Consider the following 14283-nt stretch of genomic DNA (forward strand, 5'->3'; position numbering starts at 1 on the left):
GATTACATGATATCAAATCTATCCCTCGTAAGTATATAATTTGATAGTTTTTAGTAAATTTTCAGAATTGTACAACCCTCTATGCTACCCAACTTTAGAACATTCCATCAGTCCAAAAAGTAACTTCTTGTCTATTTGTGGTCACTTCCTGTTCCCACTCCCAGCCCTAGGCAACCATTAATTTACCTTCTGTTTCTGTGTATGTGTCTATTCTGGACATTTCATCTAAATGGAATCATATAATATATATGATCCTTTGTGTCTGATGTCTTTCACTTTGCATGTTTTCGAGTTTCACTTCATAAGATTTTGATGAGTGACCAAGGACAGTTGATCCAAAGGAGGTTGACCCAAGATGAAAACCTCTGCATTTCCCGGTCTCCAGGAATGACTGAGAAACATATCCTCCCTTTGAGTTTTCTTCTTACAGACATGTAATAAACACGAAAGAGACAAATAGCATTATTAGAGATAAGGCAGATTTCCACCAAGGTTAAAGTTTTTCCAAAGCTGATCAGATAACCAAAGATTATCTAAAAGATTATTTCTAAAAGGTTTCTTTCTTTCTTTTACTTATAGGAAACAAAATAAACTCAGTATTTGTGAAGCTCAAAGCCATAGTACTCTGGCACATAATAAGAGTTAAATAAACGTTGGCTGTTATCATTCATTCATTCACCATGTATTGAATGCCTGTCATCTATAAAGCTGCAGTGCCTAGGAATTAGTGATGCAAAGCATAAATTCATTCTAGTAAGAAAAGGGAAACAGGTAAGTAAACGAATGTAGTTGCATATGATAGAATGAAGCTCTAGAATGAAGAGAGGACCTCACAAGAGGTTTTCTGGAAGGAAGAGTCCCAAGCTGGATGGTAACGACGGAGAAGGTGAGAAGAAGAAAAGGAGTATGCGTGAGGTCAGGCGATAGGAGCATCTTGCTTACATAAAGGACCAATGAGCAGAGAAAGCCTGGCTTGTCTGGAAATTCCAGAGAGTTCAGCAGGGTGGGGAGGAGGAGGGCTAGATGAGCAGGGTCAAGAGATGGGGTCAGAGAGGTGAGGGAGCCCCACCAAGGAAACAGAAGGTCACTGCAATATTGTAATCAGGGCAATTAGGTGATCAGATGTCTGAGTACTGTATGCCAGGCACCAGGCTAACTACTTTATATATTACTTTATTGAAGTTACTTAATAATGCCCCAACGTTGGGCATTTTCTCCATTTTACAGATGAGAAAACCAAGGGTTGGGGAGATTGAGCACCCTGCTCAAAGTCACAAGTTATTAAGTGGCAAGAACTGGAATTTGAGTCTCGACCTCCCAGAGCGCAAATCATGACACTGTTTCTCTCTCGTCCGTAATACTGACCATGATCTTGCCCTGCACGCATTAGTGTCTCAGGACTTCAGAGGGGAACCTTTGAGGGCAGAGTCTGGGATGGTAGGAATGAGGAGGGAAAGACTGGGGTGCCCTCGAGAGGTCCTAAGGACATAGGTCTGCAGGAATGGGTAAATGTCGGACTGATGATGGTGCCGTTTGCCCAACAGGGACTAGAGGGAAGGAGGAGTGGGATGTCGTGCAAGCTGGTGGTTTCTGTTTGGGTCAAGTGGCGTTCAAGTGACATGTGGGGAGATTAAGCAGGAAGTGTAGTACTCCAAGGTCTCCAGGGTCCACGCTCAGAAGAGAGACACCAGCTAGAGAAATAGAGGAGGGAACCGTAAGCTTGGGTGTAGAAGGTGAAGACAGGTGGAGTGAGAAGAGAAAGTGCAAGACAAACACGGGCCCTTGTCATTGGGGTGGAGCTAGTTCAGGTCATTGACCTCCTAGATGACGGGCTAAGGAACGGATCTTCCATGCAGATCTGCAGAGGGAGGCCCCGGTGCTTCCTTCAGTGAGACTACAGATTTCTTACTTCATAGACTGGGTCACACAAGTAATTCTTTTTTTTTTTTTTAAAGATTTTATTTATTTATTTGACAGAGAGAGATCACAAGTAGGCAGAGAGGCAGGTAGAGAGAGGAGGAAGCAGGATCCCTACTGAGCAGAAAGCTCGATGTGAGGCTCAATCCCAGGACCCAGGGATCATGACCTGAGCCGAAGGCAGAGGCTTAACCCACTGAGCCACCCAGGTGCCCCAAAGAAATTCTTACATCACCATAAATAATCGTACCTTATATGACCCTAACTTAAGGCCTTTGTTTGTGAGTTCTTATAACAAATCGGAGGGCCTCATCAAGAAAGAAACAAAATTAACAGCCCCTGACATGGGAGAATGTGCTGCTCAAAGACAGACATTCGATTCAGACCCATAAATGGCAACCTCTGACCCAGAAACCCATCACACGGTCTTCTGCACGTGCTTCTGTTGACAGACGTCTTAAGTGCTTTAAAGGATCTCTTTATCCTTTATTCATCACTTCTGTGCATTAATTTATGAAGTCCTATGAGGTCATTCAGTAGGCATCAGAAGAGAAAATGCATTTCATGGTTTACCACAGACAGAGTTTCCCATAATACAGTACGTAAGATAACAAGTTCCCATTGAGCAGACCAGAGTCCTCAAGTAGCACAGGCAGAGGTGGTCAAATGGTGTTTTCCTTCCAGCACTCTGGAATGTTCTTTACATCCGACAGGGTGAAAGTCCAAAGAACAGTACAATGTTTACAAATGTGTTTGGCTGGATTGTATCCCTTCAAAATTCCCATGCTGAAGTCCTAACCCTTAGTATCTAAGAACGTGACAGTATTTGGAGAAAGCTCTTTAAAGTAATTAAGTTGAAATGAGGTCCTTGGGATGGGCGCTACTCCGATATGACCTGTGTCCTTAGCAGAAAAGGAGATCTGGGCCCAGGCACAGCGACCTTGGGAAGACTCAGGAAGAAGATTGCCATCCACGAGCCAGGGAGAGTGGCCGCAGGAGAAACTGACCCTGCCAGCACCTTGATCTCGGACTTCTAGCCTCCAGGTCTCCCAGGAAATAAACTCCCAACGTCTCAGTGGCTCTGTCTGCGGCACTTTCTAACGGCGGCCTCAGCAGAAAAATACACCAAAAATAAAAAGATTATTTTCTCTTTACACGAATACAAAACTACAAAACCAGCACATGTCTAAGTCGAGGTGAAGAATTCGGGCCTGCAGTGTTTTTGTGGTGTGGGCCGTTCAAGTGGGCGGCCACCTTAGCGGTCCTCGCTCCTGGGATTATTACAAACGGGATGCTTCAGCCCAGGAAACAGACAAAGCCGCTTTCAAAGGGCAGCAGGAAACAGTAACCTGAAACTCCATCCAGGCAAAGGCCACAAATAAAAGCAGATGTGTCTGCAAATGCGTTTTGCCTTTTGCCTGGCTGTTCTTTGGTCAACGCTTGGTAACTTGGCCCAGTCTTAGGGGCCTGACAAGCCAGGGCTGCCCGCAGGGGAAGGCAGACAGGTGAGGGGTGGGGGCTGGGACCGCCGGGAAGGAAGGGCCCAAGATGTTCCCTGCTGGGCCTGTCCGGGTGTCTTTGTTTGAAAAAAGATGCCATTTCTCTAATCAGACTTTGCTGAAAGAGAGCTCTGTTTATTGCCAGCAGTGGTGAGATTAAAGCCCTTTCAGAAGGAAGCAGGAAGGAATTTTAATCTGCTGGCTCTACGCTCTTTGGATTTTGTTCCCTACAGGAAAATCTAGTGGGCTCATTTTGAAAAAGATGTATGCAGCTTTGGTCCTCGGCTGTAATTTACTTTCTCCTCTATGCGTTTGTAATTTGGACTATTTTCCTTTTTCTTCTTTTCTCCTCCCCCCTCTCCCATCCCTTCTCTTTAAATAATGACTGTTTTTAGGGGCGCCTGGGTGGCTCCGTCACTTCAGTGTCTGACTCTCGGGTTTGGCTCAGGTCATGATCTCAGAGTGGTGAGATCGAGCCCTACATCGGGCTCTACATGGAGTGGGGAGTCTGCTTGAGAGTGTCTCCCTCTGCCTCCCCTGCTCATGCTCGCTCTCTAAAATAAGTAAGTAGGGGCGCCTGGGTGACTCAGTGGGTTGAAGCCTCTGCCTTTGGCTCGGGTCATGATCCCAGGGTCCTGGGATCGAGCCTCATGTCGGACTCTCTGCTTGGCAGGGAGCCTGCTTCCCTTCCTCTCTCTCTGCCTGCCTCTCTGTCTGCTTGTGATCTCTGTTTGTCAAATGAATAAATAAAATCTTTAAAAAAAAATAAGTAAGTAAATCTTAAAAATAAATAAGTAAATAAATGGGGGCTATCCTTAACGTACCTTGTATCCAAAACACAAACTGCACTTCCCAGCGCAGCATCTTGGTGCATTACCTGGAAACCCTGATCTTGCCCACGGACAGTCAGAGGTTGGGGGTCTCCTGGGGCAGGGCTGGAACTCGATCTGGTATTGACCCACCCAAAATCACAGAAATCATTCAACCACGGATTGGTAAGGAGCAAGGGAGTAGGAAGGAGTGGCTACCAAGGCTTATTTATCAAGTGGCCCCTTCTCTGGTTTAGACCACGCTCTCTCTGTATTCTATACCAGCGACCGTCCCGGGTGGTGTTCTGCTCTAACCTGAGCTAATGCCCTCAGCAGATGTCTAAGGCCAAATGGTTGTTTCTGGTTGAGCCCAGGCCCATCTGCCTTTCCCTGAACCATCCTTAGGGATTGTAGGAGAGTCTCCATTCCTCTAATCCTTGGTTCTTTAACAACCCCAGGGGCTGCCCCACCCAAGCTCCCTGAAGACCTGTAAAGGCAGACCTTGCCGCTGGAGGAAATCCCACAAGAGATCTGGGAGGAAAGGCTGTGGGTCAACTATTGTGACTAAGAACAAAGAAAACAGCTCCAGAGGGAGGGAAAACACTCCCAAGCCTTCCTGAGGCCGGCAGGAAAGGGGAGGGGGCCGGAGCCAAGACAAGAAACAGATGGTGGAGAAAGCAAGCACGTTGTCACCACCAGCTGCAAAAAAGGCTGTTACAAAAGGTACACCTTGGGGACTGGGAGTGGCTCTCCTGGAGAATCTGGGCTTAAAAAGCTGCTCCTTAAAATTCAGGGTCCTGGGTCTGAGTCCTCACCAGCCACTTGCCGCCCGTGGGACTCTGGAAATCTCATCTGATGGCAGAAGCCACCGTGCGGGGAGCTGAGTCCAGTTGAGTATTGTGTGAAAGGATTCGTGCCGCCATCACGCACCAGGGTGCTGTGAATGCCTCACCAAGGATCGGGGTCAACGTGGACGAACACCAGGGAGCCCCCCTCACCCCCAGCCATCCCAGGGAAGCCCGTCTGGCTGGCTCAGCAGCCTCTGTGTACAGCCCACGAGTCCACACCGCAGGCTAGGGAATGGTGTCGGAGTGCTTGCCAGGAGAGGAGGCCAACGGCGTCTAGCAGATGTCAGCCCAGGTAAGTCAGGAAGAGCCTCGAGCCAACTGTGATGCCCCCACCTGGCCCAGAAGCTGGAGCTCCGATGGCTGAGGGATGCTAAGGGTCAAGGTCAAGAGAGAGAACACGGTCTCTGGGTGTCTTACAGCTGACTGACTGTTGAGCCAAACCAGAGGACATTCCAGCCTGCGGGTTCATGCTTGCGGGATGTGCTGGTAGGGCCATGGCGAGTGGGACTGGAAGGCCCCAGAAGGACCTTCTGTTTGCCCCCTTGGTGACACTGATATTGTCACCCTCACTTGTCACCCTCATGTCTGCTCCTTGTGGCTTAGAGGCCAGAAGGGACCCAGGGATGATCTGGGTCCACTCCCCTTGATTTTTAAACTGCTCATGAGGGAATCCCTCAAAGGCACCCAAGCAGAGGAAGCAGGGAGCTGACACAACCTTTTTTGCTTCAACAGAGCCACCCCAGCGCCATCTTTATATATATATATATATATATATATATATATATATATATATATATGGCTCTGGATAAGATTTATCTCCATAAAGGCTTTAGTTGAGGTTCTTTGGTGGAAAGTTACAGAAACCCACTCAGTCTGCTACACAAAGCCAGGATTCCCTGGGAGCGTGCGGGTCTGAGGGATGGGACAGGAGAACTCAGTCCGTCTGCTGCTGGTGGTGAGCTCTCAGACCTTCACTGGCCATCCCCTTGCCCTCGCAAGCCGGGGAGCCATGGGGGAGAGGCCATGAGGCCACAGCCAACTGACATGCTCAGGGCAGGAGGGAGAAGCCAGGGTCAAAAATGACAAGCCCCATGCCAGACATTACGGAAATCATGGTGATTAGAAGAGAACGGTCATAAAATCAGCCACCTGCCCACTCCTCTGACCTCCCAGATCCCCTCAAGATGTGCTAAGACAGCTGGGTGTGGGGTGTCAGACTTGCTTGCTTCCCTCATGTGCGCAGGAGCGGATGGGGAAACCGGTTCTCTCCAGGCCTTGTCTGGCGAACCCCTGGTCACCTCTGCCGTTCCTGCTCTGCCTTCTCAGGCTCCATCCGGACCCCACTGATCCCGTGCCTTAACCCTTGCAAAGCCTTCCTGGTGCAGTACGGGGAAGGGGAGGGGGGTGGGGGCGCACAGGAGGTGACGAGGAGGCAGAGCATGGGGGGCGGAGGAAGAAAGACTTGTTGCCGCCCGCTGCGGAAAGCGTCATTGCAAAAGGCAAGAGTGTGGCTCTGGCTTCCCTGAAGGGGCATCAACACCCCACAAAGGGCAAGCTCAGGGTCAAGATGGAGCCCCCGTAGCAGCAGGAGGCGGGGTGCATTGAAGAACATGTGCTTTTCAGCCTGCAGTCGGGTCAGATCCAGTCCAGACACAAGCTGGGAAGCTCAAAGTAGAATTTGCCTCATTTTGGGGCGCCTGGGTGGCTCAGTGGGTTAAAACCTCTGCCTTCGGCTCCAGTCATGATCTCAGGGTCTTGGGATCGAGCCCTGCATCGGGCTTTCTGTCCGGCAGGGAGCCTGCTTCCCCCTCTCTCTGCCTGCCTCTCTGCCTACTTGTGATCTCTGTCTGTCAAATAAGTAAATAAAATCTTAAAAAAAAAAAAAAGAATTTGCCTCATTTTAATGAAATAATAACAAAAACTCAGCATGACCAGCGGCCCCTTGGTTGTGACTTGGTTGTGGCTCTGGGTGTACGGGCTCCTGTGCCTGCTCCCGGCAGTACCCGGGGCGGCGTCAGCACGTGACAGGGGCCGCTGAACGTTCGAGGAACAGATGGCAGGATGACAACGTTGTGTTTGCCACGCATGATTATCTAGCGCACGTTTGGTTTTAACCCCCCCCCCCCGGCCTGAAGGCCTCCGGAACCGCACTCTTCGGGCTCTTTCTTCCTTTGCCCTGTGAACCTGAGTGAGAGGGAGCTGCACGAATGGGGCTTCGTTGCATCTTTCCCTGTGTGGTCTGCTGTGTTCTTCCTTAAAAGCTTTTCTGAATTTGGAACAGGGACGAATATTTCGGGGCACTTTACATCCCACTGAGCAGAGTTTAACTGTAGCTGGTAAGAAAAGGATGTCAGGGGCGCCTGGGTGGCTCAGTGTGTTAAGCACTGCCTTCAGCTCAGGTCATGATCTCAGGGTCCTGGGATCGAGTCCCACGTCGGGCTCTCTGCTCAGCAGGGAGCCTGCTTCTCTTCCTCTCTCTCTGCCTGCCTCTCTGCCTACTTGTGATCTCTCTCTGTCAAATAAATAAATAAAATCTTAAAAAAAAAAAAAAAAAGAAAGAAAAGGATGTCAGGACAGCGAGGCCGCCAGTTGGAGGCAAGAACACACTTCTTGCTGCTTTTGTGTTACAGAAACTCAGCGTTACCTAGCAAGCCTCCGGGGTCCACGGGAACCTTTTTTCACTTATGAACTCACACTGTTCTGCCCAGAGGCCTGATGCTCCACGGACTGGGATATTTTCCCTGTTTATGTAACTATTGGATATTTGACCTTTTTTTTTTTTTAAAGATTTTATTTATTTGTTTGACTGAAATCACAAGCAGGCAGAGAGAGAGGAAGGGAAGCAGGGTCCCCACTGAGCAGGGAATCCCATGTGGGGCTCGATCCCAGAACCCTGGGATCATGACCTGAGCTGAAGGCAGAGGCTTAACTCACTGAGCCATGCAGGTGCCCCGATATTTGACCTTTTACTCACTAACTCCAATTCCACTCTGTTCCAGAAAGGACTTAAAGCAACGACTGAACTTGGGGTCATAGGGAAGTTGAAAGTGGAATCCCAGACCCCTATTTAGAAACTCAGAGCAGAGTCGAGCCACTCACCACTAGGCAACCGTCTGCTTCCTCAGCTCGAATATGAGGAATTCGAGTTTCCAGCTCGAACAATCAGTGATCTGAGATAGGAAGGCAGAGCGACAAGACTAAAAAATCGGATATAATCGGACAAATCTGTACCCCGTAGCATCTTGACATACTGGAATGGGACAAAAATACAGCTTGAGTAGGAAGACATGGCTTGGGACTTTATCCTATCCTTCAATCAACAACCAAGCCAAAACAAACAAACAAAAAACAACAACAACAAACCTCTTCATAGTCTCACCAGATGCATACATATATTTAGGGATGATGAAACCAGACAGCATTTCTGGGATTCATTATGTCCCAATACACATGTTGGAGAAGAGAAAAGAAAAAAAAAAAAACCAGAAACACAGCTGCCCCCTTTAAAAGACTATTTTATGCAAGTCGCTGCTAATAAACTTCTAAAAACCCGGAAAACCTCTGAGTGTTTGCTTTTCTAACGCCTGTCTCTGAAACTGCCGCCAGACTCCAGGAGAAAGCAGCCCAGCACAGGCTCCTCCATCTAGAGGGAGAGCTGCCCAGCCGTGCTCCCCTCACTGTGCTCCCGGCTCCCGCTGCTTCTCTGAAGTCTCTGGGGCCGAGGGCTTGGCCACCAGAACGTGGCGTCCTTCCTGAGCACGGACACCCTTCCATGGTGCTTCCAACACATCCACTCAGGCAAGTCTGGGCCCCTCTACTGGGTGATGGAGACAGGAAGGACTGGAGTTTCTGCCCTGAATTTCATGTCCCCCTCAAATTCATACACTTAGGTCCTAACCCCCAGTTGCTCAGAGCGTGACTGTATGAGGCAGGGTTCTCAAGGTGCAATCAAGTCAAGGTGAGATATCCTTCCAAGAAGAGGTGAGGATTAGACAGAAACACAAAGGGACGACCGCTTAAGGACATGAAGAGACAACCCCCTCTCTGCCAAGCCAGGGAGGGAGGTCTCAGGGGGAGCACCCCTGCCGGCACCTTGATCGTGGACTTTCAGCCTCCAGAGCTGCGAGAAAGTAGATTTCTGTGTGTGGTACTTTGCTGTGGCAGCCCGTGCAAACTAAGACACGTGGCTGCTCACCAATTCATTCCAAGAGGAGATGCACAGCCCCTCTTGTGTGAGCCTGTGCGATTCTGAGCCTAGAGGGCAGGCGACAGGATCATCACTGTCCTTAGAAATAGCCAGTGGTGGGGGGCTCCGGTGGCTCAGTCAGTTGAGTGTCCAACTCTTGGGTTCAGCTCAAGTCATGATCTCAGGGTCAGGGGATTGAGCCCCCCATAAGGCTCCACGCTCAGTGGAGAGTCTGCGGGAGAGTCTCTCCCTCCGCCTCTGCCCCTCCCCCTGTGCTTGTGTGCGCACGTGTGCTCTCTTTCTCTCTCAAATAGGTAAATAAATCTTAGAAAAAAGAAGGGAAGGAGCGCCTGGGTGGCTCAGTGGGTTAAAGCCTCTGCCTTCAGCTCAGGTCATGATCCCAGGGTCCTTGCTTGGACCTTGCTTGGACCTTGCTTGGATCCTTGGGCTCTCTGCTTAGTGGGGAGCCTGCTTCCCCCTCTCACTCTTTGCCTGCCTCTCTGCCTACTTGTGATCTCTGTCTGTCAAGTAAATAAACAAATAACCTAAAAAAAAAAAAAAGAGGGGAACTCAGTGGCTCAGCAGGAAATCTTCCCCCCTCCCTCTGCCTGTCACTCCCCCTGCTTGTGCTTGCTCTCTCTGTGTCAAATAAATAAATAAAATCTTATATATAAAAAAAGAAATGTCCATAGGTTATTGAAGAGGATAGATACTTATAGGCATTTAAGTGTTCCTATGATGTGTTACTGTGGAGAGATTTTATTTATTTACATCCCACATTTTCTGAAAATGATTTCTCTTTTTTATTTTTTTAATGATTTTATTTGTTTGAGAGATAGAGAATGAATGGGAGAGTGGCAGAGGGAGAAGGATAAGCAGGCTTCCCACTAAGCAGGGAGCCCAATGCGGGGCTCGATCCCAGGACCCCAAGGTCATGACCTGAGCCAAAGGCAGGTGCTTAACCCACTGAGCCACCCTGGTACCTTGAAAATTACCTCAAAGGTAGAAACAGAGCATTCTGAAGGCTAGGATTATGAAGCCGGAGGAGGAGTTTAGAAAAGCTTCACAGAGATTAATTTCACGGGTAGACAAGCTAGGGTCATGCTATAACTCTCATGGGTTCTAGGTGCTTTTACCTTTGTGGGCTCCTTTCTCCATAAAAAAAAAAAATTATTACATTTTATTAATGGAATGGGTAAAGACATATTACATATTTAAACATTTTCTTCGTTCTAAAAGTTCATTTTCATTTCTTGATTTTAAAGAAATTAAAACATTTTCACGGGCCCTTAAAAATACTATGGCTTCTAGGCACTGTGACTCCAGCCTGATACTCCAGCCCGAGAAAGGCATTCTATGTAGGAATTCAAGGCCAGGAGACAGTACGGCACATTTCCAAAATGGTAATTTCACGGGGCACCTGAGTGTCTGCCTTCAGCTCAGGTCATGATCTCAAGGTCTATCATCAAGTCCCACGTTGGGCTCCCTGCTCAGCGGGGAGCCTGCTCCTCCCCAACCCCCCCTCCCATCCAGCCGCTCCCCCTGCTTGTGCTCGTTCTCTTTCTCAAATAAATAAATAAATAAATGAAATCTTTTTTAAAAATTGCAATTTCACTGTGACTAGAGCCACAGGGGAGCTAAGGGAAAGAGAAGAAGCCAGAGAGGCCGAACCGGGCCCGCTGAGAAAGCTCTAGAATGCTGCACAAAGGTAATGGTGTGCTGGTAAATGCTTCACAACCAGCTCTCTGGAGGAGAAAACACTCAGATTTGTAGCGTTTGCCGATTTTCTGGGTGTAAAGTCTCCGGCGTCGTGGAGTCTGATCTGTCACCATGGTGTCGCCCAACAGAGCCAGGAAAGGGCCGGTGTGGTCGGTTCTTCCAAGTCGGGCTGCCAGGCTCCAGCGCCGTTGGCACGGAGACAGTGAGGAGTGGTTTCTGTCTCTGAGAGCCGAGAGCCTGTAAGCAGGCGGTTTAGAGAACCAGATTTCCGTTTTAAATCATTCTGTGTCTCTGATAGAATCCACTCAGCTGCAGGAACAGAAAAGCCAATCAGAACTGCCTTAAACTGCCAGGAAGTCTGCAGCCTTGCACGGCACGAAGTCCAGAGGTGACAGCGCTTTGTTGATCCCGCCCCTGAAGATGGCCTTTGTGTCTCTCCGTTCTGCCATCCACAGCTGGCTTCCTTTGAAAGCTCTTCTAGTGACTGAAGGATGTCCGCCAGTACCAGCTGGGACTAAGTGCTTCCTGTTCACACCTGCTGAGTGGTTTCCCACAGCCCTCCAAGAAGAAAAAGAAGCAACTTCCTAGAGGTTCCAACGAGTCTCTCTTCCTGCCTCGTTGGGCAGAATCAGTCACGCACCTGTTCCAAACTGATCTCTGACAGTGGGGAGGGGACGTTCCCCCCCTTGGTCTCATGTCCTGGAACGAGGGTTGGGGTCATTTTCCCCTGAGGGTCAGCGGCTATCTGGGCAGGGGAGGACACCAGAATGAAACTGGGATTCTCTTGGGAAGGAAGATGTGGGCAATGTCACAGGGAAGAAAGAGAAGCTATTGGATCCTGGGCAGGCAGCCAGCAATGGTCCTTCCCGCTCTGGCAAGAGAGAGAAGATGGATTAGAGCAGGGGAAGAGGGGAGGCCAAGAGGGACCCTTAGTAATTGACAGGGTAAGAGATGATGGACAGCTGACTAGAAATGGTGGTCACAAAGAGCGGGGAGAGGAGATGAATTCAGGGAACGTGTAGGAGATAGAACGAAAGGACTCAGAGCCCAACTAGGAGAAGAATTAGGAGTTCTCAGTAGTTCGTGGAAACACCGACCAAGACCGGAACTTACGGTGCGCACATCTGACCATGAAGAGAATGCATTTAGTTTTGCATATTTTGACTACACGGAGAACATTCATGAAGATGATGTAGGTTTGGAGCGGCATTGTTGGGGTCCAGAGCCATCCGCCAAGAAAGAATTCTTGAGGTGTTTTTGGTGCAAAAATGTGATTTTATTGAAGCACGGGGACAAGACTCATGGGCAGAAAGAGCTGTGGCACTGGGTTTGGGAGAGGGGGTGGCTGATTATATACTTGGGAGTTGGGGGATGTAAGGACAAAGGGAGGTTTCCAAAAGGACTTTCATCCTGGGAGAAGACTCCCGGGATCCTGGAGGCCTGGCCATCGTCAAGCTAAGGGTGTTCTTCCCTCTAGTGAGGCAGTAACAGTCAGACAGTTGGGAGTTCCTGGAGGACTATTGTATGCTGCCCACCCCAAGTATTTGTCGATCGGCTGCAGATTATAAAGAAATTTAATTTTATTGACATTCCCTTCTGCCTCTGTTTCTCACATCACTGTGAAGCCAGGGGGATGTTGGGGCTCCAGGAAATGGAGTCCATGGGTCTCTAGGAGTTAGGCTATGGATAAGAATGCTTTTTCCTCATAAATCACTAAGATGTTTGTAGACTGATGGAGACTCAGGTCCTGTAGGACTGTGATCTCAGTCCGTTAACTATTTGTTTATTCCTTTAGTTTTAACGCAGCCTGGCTGCCTAAGGAAGGTCACATGCAGATCCCACTCAGGAGCTGGGTGGGGGAGAGTTGGGGGGTGTCAGCTTGTATTTTGCCTTTTGCTCCCTCATCGAAGAGATGTCCACTCGGAGTTGAGAAATCAGTGATTGAACTCAGATAGTGAGGCAGGAACCTGAGACATTCATGAGCCTTCATTAGAGAGGAGGTCCATTCTAGACCTAGACAACATTGCCTTGGGAAAACATGTAGACTGAGTAAAGAGGGGTGGGGGAGAACTTTCTTGGATACAAATATTGAGGGATGTGGTGGGAAAAGGAGAGGTAACGGAGAATAACCTGAATTTGGGGGACTCCCTGGGCTTAGAGATCTGAACAGGATTGCTTGCAACCGACCACCCAGGTTCCCGTGCTCGATCCTGCTTCTCCAAGCTTCTGGGGCCTGCCTCTGTTCTGGCTACCCCTGGACCCCAGCATCTAAGTCCAGCAGGTGGCCTCTGGGACCCCGGTGTCAATGGACTGGGAAGCTCAGCACTTCCCATTCCCACCCCGAGACCAAGAGTGGTAACAAGAATGGGAATTTTAGGGGCCTCTGGGTGGCTCAGTGGGTTAAAGCCTCTGTCTTTGGCTCAGGTCATGATCCCAGGGTCCTGGGATCGAGTCCTGCATCGGGCTCTCTGCTCAGCAGGGAGCCGGCTTCCTCCTTTCTCTCTGCCTGCCTCTCTGCCTACTTGTGATCTCTCTCTGTCAAATAAATAAATAAAATTAAAAAACAAAAAGAATGGTAATTTTACATTAGAAGGAAATTCTAATTTATCATTAGAAGGAAAGATGACAGACAGGTGCTTAAAATCTGTAGAGTATCCGATGTTCCTAAAGGCCCACTGGGATTCACCGCAAAAGAACAAAAATCCAACTGAGTAAATGTGAAATTCTAGTTGGTTCTATGAAGGGATTCATGAATGGGAGAGCATCCCACCCAGCAAATAGAAGGGTGCTCCAAGGAGCTGTACGAGATAGAAGGTTTTTATAGGAAGGAGGGTGGGGCTAGAAAATTATTAGTAAATGAAAAACAAAGGATTGTTCCAACCAAGGTCATCTTCCCTTGGGGGAGAGGGCAGGGGGGTCTTATGAAGTAGATGACCTCATGCTGTTTTAGGGGAGTGGAGAGGGCCCAGGTTGCCAGTTACCTCACTGATGTTGATCAGGAAAAGCCCGACTGACCAGTTAAGACTTCCACTTTTGGAGAAAGTTGGAACTGCTGTTAGGTTAGATGTGAAGGCCCTGTTTGGTGACTTGGCTTAAGTGATGCCATGTTGGGCCCCTGGTTTTCTTTTTAATGAACACTATTATCACAGACCCCGTTCCTGGATAGAACAGGAGCTTGATATACATTTTCTGAATGAATTAGTTAGTAAAGGTTATCCTTTGTGGTCCTCCCCCAAAGTGGGCTCCAGATTTCTCTTTCTCCTACCCAGAGTCCGCCTTGGCCCCACAACCTTCAGAGTTATCGC

The sequence above is a fragment of the Mustela putorius genome, unplaced genomic scaffold (genome assembly GCF_011764305.1).
Source record: "Mustela putorius furo isolate JIRA1106 unplaced genomic scaffold, ASM1176430v1.1 tig00001075_pilon_pilon_pilon, whole genome shotgun sequence".
NCBI lineage: Eukaryota > Metazoa > Chordata > Mammalia > Carnivora > Mustelidae > Mustela > Mustela putorius.